Here is a 12,252-nt window from a genome sequence, read left to right as displayed (position 1 = left end):
GGAGGGTGAAAGGAGGGCAAGGAATAGAGTGAATTGGATCAATGTGGTATACCGGGGTTGACGTGCTGTCAGTGGATTGAATCAGGGCATATGAAGTGTCTGGGGCAAACCATGAAAAGCTGTGTAGGTATGTATATTTGCGTGTGTGGACGTGTATGTATATACATGTGTATGTGGGTGGGTTGGGCCATTTCTTTCGTCTGTTTCCTTGCGCTACCTCGCAAACCCGGGAGACAGCGACAAAGCAAAAAAGAAAAAAAAAAATATATATATATATATATATATATATATATATATATATATATATATATATATATATATTGGCGGAATGCTTGCATAGTGCCATTGTACAAAGGCAAAAGGGATAAGACTGAGTGCTCAAATTACAGAGGTATAAGTTTGTTGAGTATATATATATATATATATATATATATATATATATATATATATTTTTCCAAAAGAAGGAACAGAGAAGGGGGCCAGGTAAGGATATTCCCTCAGAGGCCCAGTCCTCTGTTCTTAACGCTACCTTGCTAATGCGGGAAATGGCGAATAGTTTGAAAGAAAGAAAGAAAGAAAGATATATATATATATATATATATATATATATATATATATATATATATATATATATATATATATATATATATATATTTTATTTATAATAGTAAATATAAATAAGATTTATATATATATATATATATATGTTTGTGTGAATAAATTGTACATTTCCTTTTCCATAGCCAGAGGTTGAACCATTATGTGACATTCATTTTTTTTCATTCATTTCAAGCTAAAAGTTTGTTTCTAAATTGTTCTTACATTTTTCATATGTATATATATGTATGTGTGTGTGTGTGTGTGTATGTGCATATGTGTGTGTGTGTGTGTGTGTGTGTATATGTATATATATATGTATATTATCCCTGGGGATAGGGGTGAAAGAATACTTCCCACGTATTCCTCGCGTGTCGTAGAAAGCGACTAGAGGGGACGGGAGCGGGGGGCCGGAAATCCTCCCCTCCTTGTATTAACTTTCTAAAATGGGAAACAGAAGAAGGAGTCACGCGGGGAGTGATCATCCTCCTCGAAGGCTCAGAGTGGGGTGCCTAAATGTGTGTGGATGTAACCAAGATGTGAAAAAAGGAGAGATAGGTAGTATGTTTGAGGAAAGGAACCTGGATGTTTTGGCTCTGAGTGAAACGAAGCTCAAGGGTAAAGGGGAAGAGTGGTTTGGAAATGTCTGGGGAGTGAAGTCAGGGGTTAGTGAGAGGACAAGAGCAAGGGAAGGAGTAGCAATACTCCTGAAACAGGAGTTGTGGGAGTATGTGATAGAATGTAAGAAAGTAAATTCTCGATTAATATGGGTAAAATTGAAAGTTGATGGAGAGAGGTGGGTGATTATTGGTGCATATGCACCTGGGCATGAGAAGAAAGATCATGAGAGGCAAGTGTTTTGGGAGCAGCTAAATGAATGTGTTAGCGGTTTTGATGCACGAGACCGGGTTATAGTGATGGGTGATTTGAATGCAAAGGTGAGTAATGTGGCAGTTGAGGGAATAATTGGTATGCATGGGGTGTTCAGTGTTGTAAATGGAAATGGTGAAGAGCTTGTAGATTTATGTGCTGAAAAAGGACTGATGATTGGGAATACCTGGTTTAAAAAGCGAGATATACATAAGTATACTTATGTAAGTAGGAGAGATGGCCAGAGAGCGTTATTGGATTACGTGTTAATTGACAGGCGTGCGAAAGAGAGACTTTTGGATGTTAATGTGCTGAGAGGTGCAACTGGAGGGATGTCTGATCATTATCTTGTGGAGGCTAAGGTGAAGATTAGTATGGGTTTTCAGAAAAGAGGAGTGAATGTTGGGGTGAAGAAGGTGGTGAGAGTAAGTGAGCTTGGGAAGGAGACCTGTGTGGGGAAGTACCAGGAGAGACTGTGTACAGAATGGAAAAAGGTGAGAACAATGGAAGTAAGGGGAGTCGGGGAGGAATGGGATGTATTTAGGGAATCAGTGATGGATTGCGCAAAAGATGCTTGTGGCATGAGAAGAGTGGGAGGTGGGCTGTTTAGAAAGGGTAGTGAGTGGTGGGATGAAGAAGTAAGAGTATTAGTGAAAGAGAAGAGAGAGGCATTTGGACGATTTTTGCAGGGAAAAAATGCAATGGAGTGGGAGAAGTATAAAAGAAAGAGACAGGAGGTCAAGAGAAAGGTGCAAGAGGTGAAAAAAAGGGCAAATGAGAGTTGGGGTGAGAGACTATCAGTAAATTTTAGGGAGAATAAAAAGATGTTCTGGAAGGAGGTAAATAGGGTGCGTAAGACAAGGGAGCAAATGGGAACTTCAGTGAAGGGCGTAAATGGGGAGGTGATAACAAGTAGCGGTGATGTGAGAAGGAGATGGAATGAGTATTTTGAAGGTTTGTTGAATGTGTCTGATGACAGAGTGGCAGATATAGGGTGTTTTGGTCGAGGTGGTGTGCAAAGTGAGAGGGTTAGGGAAAATGATTTGGTAAACAGAGAAGAGGTAGTAAAAGCTTTGCGGAAGATGAAAGCCGGCAAGGCAGCAGGTTTGGATGGTATTGCAGTGGAATTTATTAAGAAAGGGGGTGACTGTATTGTTGACTGGTTGGTAAGGTTATTTAATGTATGTATGACTCATGGTGAGGTGCCTGAGGATTGGCGGAATGCGTGCATAGTGCCATTGTACAAAGGCAAAGGGGATAAGAGTGAGTGCTCAAATTACAGAGGTATAAGTTTGTTGAGTATTCCTGGTAAATTATATGGGAGGGTATTGATTGAGAGGGTGAAGGCATGTACAGAGCATCAGATTGGGGAAGAGCAGTGCGGTTTCAGAAGTGGTAGAGGATGTGTGGATCAGGTGTTTGCTTTGAAGAATGTATGTGAGAAATACTTAGAAAAGCAAATGGATTTGTATGTAGCATTTATGGATCTGGAGAAGGCATATGATAGAGTTGATAGAGATGCTCTGTGGAAGGTATTAAGAATATATGGTGTGGGAGGCAAGTTGTTAGAAGCAGTGAAAAGTTTTTATCGAGGATGTAAGGCATGTGTACGTGTAGGAAGAGAGGAAAGTGATTGGTTCTCAGTGAATGTAGGTTTGCGGCAGGGGTGTGTGATGTCTCCATGGTTGTTTAATTTGTTTATGGATGGGGTTGTAAGGGAGGTAAATGCAAGAGTCCTGGAAAGAGGGGCAAGTATGAAGTCTGTTGGGGATGAGAGAGCTTGGGAAGTGAGTCAATTGTTGTTCGCTGATGATACAGCGCTGGTGGCTGATTCATGTGAGAAACTGCAGAAGCTGGTGACTGAGTTTGGTAAAGTGTGTGGAAGAAGAAAGTTGAGAGTAAATGTGAATAAGAGCAAGGTTATTAGGTACAGTAGGGGTGAGGGTCAAGTCAATTGGGAGGTGAGTTTGAATGGAGAAAAACTGGAGGAAGTGAAGTGTTTTAGATATCTGGGAGTGGATCTGTCAGCGGATGGAACCATGGAAGCGGAAGTGGATCATAGGGTGGGGGAGGGGGCGAAAATTTTGGGAGCCTTGAAAAATGTGTGGAAGTCGAGAACATTATCTCGGAAAGCAAAAATGGGTATGTTTGAGGAATAGTGGTTCCAACAATGCTGTATGGTTGCGAGGCGTGGGCTATGGATAGAGATGTGCGCAGGAGGATGGATGTGCTGGAAATGAGATGTTTGAGGACAATGTGTGGTGTGAGGTGGTTTGATCGAGTAAGTAACGTAAGGGTAAGAGAGATGTGTGGAAATAAAAAGAGCGTGGTTGAGAGAGCAGAAGAGGGTGTTTTGAAATGGTTTGGGCACATGGAGAGAATGAGTGAGGAAAGATTGACCAAGAGGATATATGTGTCGGAGGTGGAGGGAACGAGGATAAGTGGGAGACCAAATTGGAGGTGGAAAGATGGAGTGAAAAAGATTTTGTGTGATCGGGGCCTGAACATGCAGGAGGGTGAAAGGAGGGCAAGGAATAGAGTGAATTGGATCAATGTGGTATACCGGGGTTGACGTGCTGTCAGTGGATTGAATCAGGGCATATGAAGTGTCTGGGGCAAACCATGGAAAGCTGTGTAGGTATGTATATTTGCGTGTGTGGACGTGTATGTATATACATGTGTATGTGGGTGGGGTTGGGCCATTTCTTTCGTCTGTTTCCTTGCGCTACCTCGCAAACCCGGGAGACAGCGACAAAGCAAAAAAGAAAAAAAAAATATATATATATATATATATATATATATATATATATATATATATATATATATATATATATATATATATATATATTGGCGGAATGCTTGCATAGTGCCATTGTAAAAAAAAAAAAAAAAAAATATATATATATATATATATATATATATATATATATATATATTATCCCATATATACCACCCCAGACGCTTCATATGCCCTGATTCAATCCACTGACAGCACGTCAACCCCGGTATACCACATTGATCCAATTCACTCTATTCCTTGCCCTCCTTTCACCCTCCTGCATGTTCAGGCCCCGATCACACAAAATCTTTTTCACTCCATCTTTCCACCTCCAATTTGGTCTCCCACTTATCCTCGTTCCCTCCACCTCCGACACATATATCCTCTTGGTCAATCTTTTCCTCACTCATTCTCTCCATGTGCCCAAACCATTTCAAAACACCCTCTTCTGCTCTCTCAACCACTATTCCTTCAAACATACCCATTTTTGCTTTCCGAGATAATGTTCTTGACTTCCACACATTCTTCAAGGCTCCCAGGATTTTCGCCCCCTCCCCCACCCTATGATCCACTTCTGCTTCCATGGTTCCATCCGCTGCCAGATCCACTCCCAGATATCTAAAACACTTCACTTCCTCCAGTTTTTCTCCATTCAAACTTACCTCCCAATTGACTTGACCCTCAACCCTACTGTACCTAATAACCTTGCTCTTATTCACATTTACTCTTAACTTTCTTCTTTCACACACTTTACCAAACTCAGTCACCAGCTTCTGCAGTTTCTCACATGAATCAGCCACCAGCGCTGTATCATCAGCGAACAACAACTGACTCACTTCCCAAGCTCTCTCATCCACAACAGACTTCATACTTGCCCCTCTCTCCAAAACTCTTGCATTCACCTCCCTAACAACCCCATCCATAAACAAATTAAACAACCATGGAGACATCACACACCCCTGCCGCAAACCTACATTCACTGAGAACCAATCACTTTCCTCTCTTCCTACACGTACACATGCCTTACAACCTCGATAAAAACTTTTCACTGCTTCTAACAACTTGCCTCCCACACCATATATTCTTAATACCTTCCACAGAGCATCTCTATCAACTCTATCATATGCCTTCTCCAGATCCATAAATGCTACATACAAATCCATTTGCTTTTCTAAGTATTTCTCACATACATTCTTCAAAGCAAACACCTGATCCACATATCCTCTACCACCTCTGAAACCACACTGCTCTTCCCCAATCTGATGCTCTGTACATGCCTTCACCCTCTCAATCAATACCCTCCCATATAATTTACCAGGAATACTCAACAAACTTATACCTCTGAAATTTGAGCACTCACTCTTATCCCCTTTGCCTTTGTACAATGGCACTATGCATGCATTCTGCCAATCCTCAGGCACCTCACCATGAGTCATACATACATTAAATAACCTTACCAACCAGTCAATAATACAGTCATCCCCTTTTTTAATAAATTCCACTGCAATACCATCCAAACCTGCTGCCTTGCCGGCTTTCATCTTCCGCAAAGCTTTTACTACCTCTTCTCTGTTTACCAAATCATTTTCCCTAACCCACTCACTTTGCACACCACCTCGACCAACACACCCTATATCTGCCACTCTATCATCAAACACATTCAACAAACCTTCAAAATACTCACTCCATCTCTTTCTCATATCACCACTACTTGTTATCACCTCCCCATTTGCGCCCTTCATTGAAGTTCCCATTTGCTCTCTTGTCTTACGCACTTTATTTACCTCCTTCCAGAACATCTTTTTATTCTCCCCAAAATTTAATGATACTCTCTCACCCCAACTCTCATTTGCCCTCTTTTTCACCTCTTGCACCTTTCTCTTGACCTCCTGTCTCTTTCTTTTATACATCTCCCACTCAATTGCATTTTTTCCCTGCAAAAATCGTCCAAATGCCTCTCTCTTCTCTTTCACTAATTATCTTACTTCTTCATCCCACCACTCACTACCCTTTCTAATCAACCCACCTCCCACTCTTCTCATGCCACAAGCATCTTTTGCGCAATCCATCACTGATTCCCTAAATACATCCCATTCCTCCCCCACTCCCCTTACTTCCATTGTTCTCACCTTTTTCCATTCTGTACTCAGTCTCTCCTGGTACATCCTCACACAAGTCTCCTTCCCAAGCTCACTTACTCTCACCACCCTCTTCACCCCAACATTCACTCTTCTTTTCTGAAAACCCATACAAATCTTAACCTTAGCCTCCACAAGATAATGATCAGACATCCCTCCAGTTGCACCTCTCAGCACATAAACATCCAAAAGTCTCTCTTTCGCACGCCTGTCAACACGTAATCCAATAACGCTCTCTGGCCATCTCTCCTACTTACATACGTATACTTATGTATATCTCGCTTTTTAAACCAGGTATTCCCAATCACCAGTCCTTTTTCAGCACATAAATCTACAAGCTCTTCACCATTTCCATTTACAACACTGAACACCCCATGTATACCAATTATTCCCTCAACTGCCACATTACTCACCTTTGCATTCAAATCACCCATCACTATAACCCGGTCTCGTGCATCAAAACCACTAACACACTCATTCAGCTGCTCCCAATACACTTGCCTCTCATAATCTTTCTTCTCATGCCCAGGTGCATATGCACCAATAATCACCCATCTCTCTCCATCAACTTTCAGTTTTACCCATATTAATCGAGAATTTACTTTCTTACATTCTATCACATACTCCCACAACTCCTGTTTCAGGAGTACTGCTACTCCTTCCCTTGCTCTTGTCCTCTCACTAACCCCTGACTTTACTCCCAAGACATTCCCAAACCACTCTTCCCCTTTACCCTTGAGCTTCGTTTCACTCAGAGCCAAAACATCCAGGTTCCTTTCCTCAAACATACTACCTATCTCTCCTTTTTTCACATCCTGGTTACATCCACACACATTTAGACACCCCAGTCTGAGCCTTCAAGGAGGATGAGCACTCCCCACGTGACTCCTTCTTCTGTTTCCCATTTTCGAAAGTTAAAAAATACAAGGAGGGGAGGATTTCTGGCCCCCTGCTCCCGTCCCATCTAGTCGCCTTCTACGACACGCGAGGAATATATATATATATATATATATATATATATATATATATATTTTTTTTTTTTTTTTTTTTTTATACTTTGTCGCTGTCTCCCGCGTTTGCGAGGTAGCGCAAGGAAACAGACGAAAGAAATGGCCCAACCCCCCCCCCCCCCCATACACATGTACATACACACGTCCAGACACGCAAATATACATACCTACACAGCTTTCCATGGTTTACCCCAGACGCTTCACATGCCTTGCTTCAATCCACTGACAGCACGTCAACCCCTGTATACCACATGACTCCAATTCACTCTATTTCTTGCCCTCCTTTCACCCTCCTGCATGTTCAGGCCCCGATCACACAAAATCTTTTTCACTCCATCTTTCCACCTCCAATTTGGTCTCCCTCTTCTCCTCGTTCCCTCCACCTCCGACACATATATCCTCTTGGTCAATCTCTCCTCACTCATTCTCTCCATGTGCCCAAACCATTTCAAAACACTATTCGCCATTTCCCGCGATAGCGAGGTAGCGTTAAGAACAGAGGACTGGGCCTTTGAGGGAATATCCTTACCTGGCCCTCTTCTCTGTTCCTTCTTTTTGAAAAAAAAAAAAAAACGAGAGGGGAGGATTTCCAGCCCCCCGCTCCCTTCCCTTTTATTATACTTTGTCACTGTCTCCCGCGTTAGCAAGGTAGCACAAGGAAACAGATGAAAGAACGGCCCAACCCACCCACATACACATGTATATACATACACATCCACACAAGCACATATACATACCTATACGTCTCAATGTATACATATATATACACACAGATATATACATATATACACATGTACATAATTCATACTGTCTGCCCTTATTCATTCCCATCGCCACCCCGCCACACATGAAGTGACAACCCCTCCCCTGCATGTGAACGAGGTAGCACTAGGAAAAGACAACAAAGGCCACATTCGTTCATGCTCAATGTTTCCCGCATCAGTGAGGTAGTGCAAGAGAGACAGGCAAAGAAGACCCAACTACCCACATACACATATATATACATAAACGCCAATACATGCATATATACATACATATACATTTCAAAGTATACATATATATACATACCGAGACATATACATATATACACATGTACATATTCATACTTATACACCATCATCCATTCCCAATGCCACCCTGCCCACAGGAAACAGCATACATGGATTAAGGAAAACAGAAAAGATAACATACATATTCTTTTCTTTTCTCCTACACCTAAACGCTGTACTCTGTATCAGCAAGGTAGCGCCAGGAAACTAATGCACAAAGGCCACATCTGCTTGCATCCATTTATGAGCTGTCATGTCTAATACACCAAAACTATAGCTACCTATCCACATCAAAGAAGGGTAGTGAGTGATCGGATGAGGAAGTTGTTACTAAAAGAAAAAGAGAAGTATATGGGGGATAATTACATGGAAGGAATGCAAATGACTGGGAGATGTATACGAAAGAGTCGCAATAGGTAAAGAGGAGGGTGCATGGACTGAAAAGAAAGTAAATGAGAGTTGGACTGAGTGAGTATTAGTAAACTACAGGAGGAATAAGCTGAGGTTTTGGAAAGACATTAATAGTGTGCAAAAAAATAAAGGAAACAAATGGGAACATCTATGAAAAGGGTGGGGGGGTAGCAGGTAGTAATGAAGTGAGGAGGAGATGGAGTGAGAATTTTGAAACTGTTAAATGTGTTTGATGATATGGTGACATTTGAAAGGCAATAAAGGGTAATGAGTAAGGGATGACAAAATAAAGTTGCTAGTGAAAGAGAGGAGAGGTGCATGGGCAGTATCTACATGGGAGGAGTGCAAATGATTGAGATTTGTATAAGATAAAGTGGCAAGAGGTCAAGAGGATGAGTGCAGAGTTGAAAAAGAGGGCAAATGAGAGCTAGGATGAGTGATAGTAAATCTCATGGAGAATAAGATGGTTTGGGTAACTGTGCTTCAAAAACAAAAGAAAAAATTGGAAGACTGGTGAAAGGGTCAGCAAATGTGACAGTGGTAATGGGTAATGATGAGATAAGGAGATTGATTGAGTATTCTGAAGGAGTGTTGAATGTATTTGACAGGTGGGTGGCAGATGTAGGGACTTTTGGTCAGGGAGGTACAAAAAGGGAGGGTCAAGAAAAGTGATTTAGTGAAGAGCAAAGTGGTGAAAGCCTTGCATAAAATGAAATGAGTTAAGGCAGCCGGAGTGGATGGTATTGCAGTTTGAATTATTTATGAAAGGGGGTGAATGTGTTGTTGATAATTAATTACTACTTCCAATGCATGTATGGATCATGGTGAGGTGCCTGAGCACTGGCAGAATGCATGTATAGTGCTCTGAATAAAGGCAAGACAGACAAAGGCGAGTGTCTGAACTACAGACAGTAGGTTTGAGTGTATCTGGTAAGTTGTATGGGAGAATTGTAATTGAGAAGGTGAAGGCATGTACAGAGCATCAGACTGGGGAAGAACAATATGGATTCATGGGAGGTAAAGGATATGTGGATCAGGTGTTTGCTTTAAAGAATGTGTGTAAGACACACTAAGAGAAACAGAAGGATTTGTACGTGGCATTTAAGGGTCAGGAGAAAGCATATGATGGGGATGACAGAGATGCCTTACAGAAGGGGATAAATATATGGTGTGGGAGGAAAGCAGTAAAGGCAGTGAGAAGTATTTACCAAGGGTGTAATTCATGCATATAAGAAAGTAGAGAGGAGAGTGAAAGGTTCCAACTGTTCTGCGGCAAGGGTGTGTAATGTCACCATGGCTGTTTAATTTGTTTAATGGATGGAGTGGTGAGGGAGGCAAATGTAAGGATCTTAGAGAGAGGGTTGAGTATGCGGTCTGTAGAGGGTGTGAGGGTCTGCGAAGTGAACGAGTTGGTTTGCTGGTGACACAGCACTGGTGGCAGATCTGGATGAGAAACTGCAAAGTTGGTGACCAAGTTTGGCAGAGTGTGAGAAAGAAGGATGCTGAAAGTAAATGTGAGGTAAAGCAAGGTTATTAGGTTCAGTAGGGCAGAGGGACAGGTTAGTTGGGATGTGGTTTTAAATGATGAAAATTTGGACGTCAAAAATTTTAGACACTTGAAAATGGGCATGGCAGTGAATGGAACCAAGAAAGCAGAAGCGAGTCTTTGGGTGGTAGACAGGATGAGGGTTCAGGGAACATTAAGGAATGTGAAAAGAGTGGTTGTTATCAGGGGGGCAAAAATGGGTGGTGAGGTGGTTTCATTGAGCAATAAAGAGGTAAGAAAAAGATGTGGCAATAAGAAGAATGAGGCTGAGAAAAATGAAGAGGGTGAGCTGATATGGTTTGGACATATGGACAACATGAGTGTAAGGAGAAGTTGATTAACAAAAGTGGAGGAGATAAGAAGGGGAAGACCAAACTGGAAATGGAAGGAGGGAGTGAAAAAGAGGATGAAAGGCATGCACGGAATAGTGAACTGGAATGATGTGGTATGCAAGGGGCTACTTGCTGTCACTGGACTGAGCCACAGCATGTGAAGAAGTCAGGGGAAACCATGGAAAGGTGTATGAGGCCTGGTTGTGGATAGGGGCATTGCAGTTTCAGGACATTACATGTGACAGCTAAAGAATGGATGCGAGCCAATGCAGCCTTTCTCCATCTATTCCAGAAAGCAATGCAAGCAATGAAGGACAAGTACGAAAATATATATGGGGAGAGAGAAAGACTAATGACATGGCCTTGATTCGGGCATTCAATCACCAGCATAGTCATCTCGGCACTTCATGCTGATACAGAGTTTCTCCAGACAGTTTAGCCATGCATGATATACAAATCACATGATTCATTGAATTCATGAACTTCAGCCTACATGCCTCACAAAAAGATATGGTCACGAGCCCTGAGAGGAAATGAAGCTACTCAAGTGTCTTCTGTATATCTTTTCTTTCATCATATAGTACAGAGAGGTGGCTACGACAACTCATTCTTCTCTTTAAGAATTATGCCATCTTGAACATTCATCTTTTCCCTATGGCTAAAATATGGGGTTAAGCAGGTTGGAGTGTAAGCCTTCTCTGTGAGTCATTAATTCTCAATGGTGTCTTTCAGTTGCCTTGAAAGATGGTTCAATCTCAGCCACAATTTTGCTTTTGTGAAAAGCCATTTCAAGCTGTTCACAGAGTGCTGTTCCTCAACCAGCTCATCTGCAACTGGGGCCTGGGACAGAGCATCAGCAAGTGAGAGATCTTTGCTAGATCTATGTTATACCTTATAATAGTAGTCTCATGTATGAGAAGCATGGCATACAATCACCTAGGAGCTCTTGACAGAGGTTTAGTGAAAACACTAACTGTTCTGCCACAAGTGTAATGAATGTTTTCTAATCTATTCACAGCATTTGGCATTTATTTTTCAATTTGTGCATAATTTTCCTCAGCTAGAGACTGCAACTGACTAGCAAAGGCAATTAGCTCACCATTTTGCAAGAGACTAGATCATGGTCATAGTCATTGAGATATGTTTCTAGAGACAGTCATATCCTTGATAAATCTAAAAGTCTGCTTTTGACTGTCTGACCTTATCCATAAAACATCTTTCTATCCCAAATTATGCAAAAGATGGAGTACATCAAATGCATAGGGTAGACACTTTGCTAAGAAATTAACCACATCTAAAAGTTGTCCAGCTTTTTCCACACTGGTTGATTCGGGAAATTATTGATAGCATTTACCTTCTCATGGTCAGACTATAAGCCATCCTTTGTCATACAATGTCCAATAAACGTAACTCTGTCAGTATTGCAGAATAGCAAGTCCCTATCTACGTTCACCGCCTCACATTGCTTTAAGAACAGTTCAAGACTAAAATCATGCTCCTCTAAGGTTTTCCATGGATTA

The sequence above is a fragment of the Panulirus ornatus genome, chromosome 1 (genome assembly GCF_036320965.1).
Source record: "Panulirus ornatus isolate Po-2019 chromosome 1, ASM3632096v1, whole genome shotgun sequence".
Lineage (NCBI taxonomy): Eukaryota > Metazoa > Arthropoda > Malacostraca > Decapoda > Palinuridae > Panulirus > Panulirus ornatus.
The sequence above is the reverse complement of the archived record's forward strand: the minus strand, read 5'-3'. Positions refer to the sequence as shown.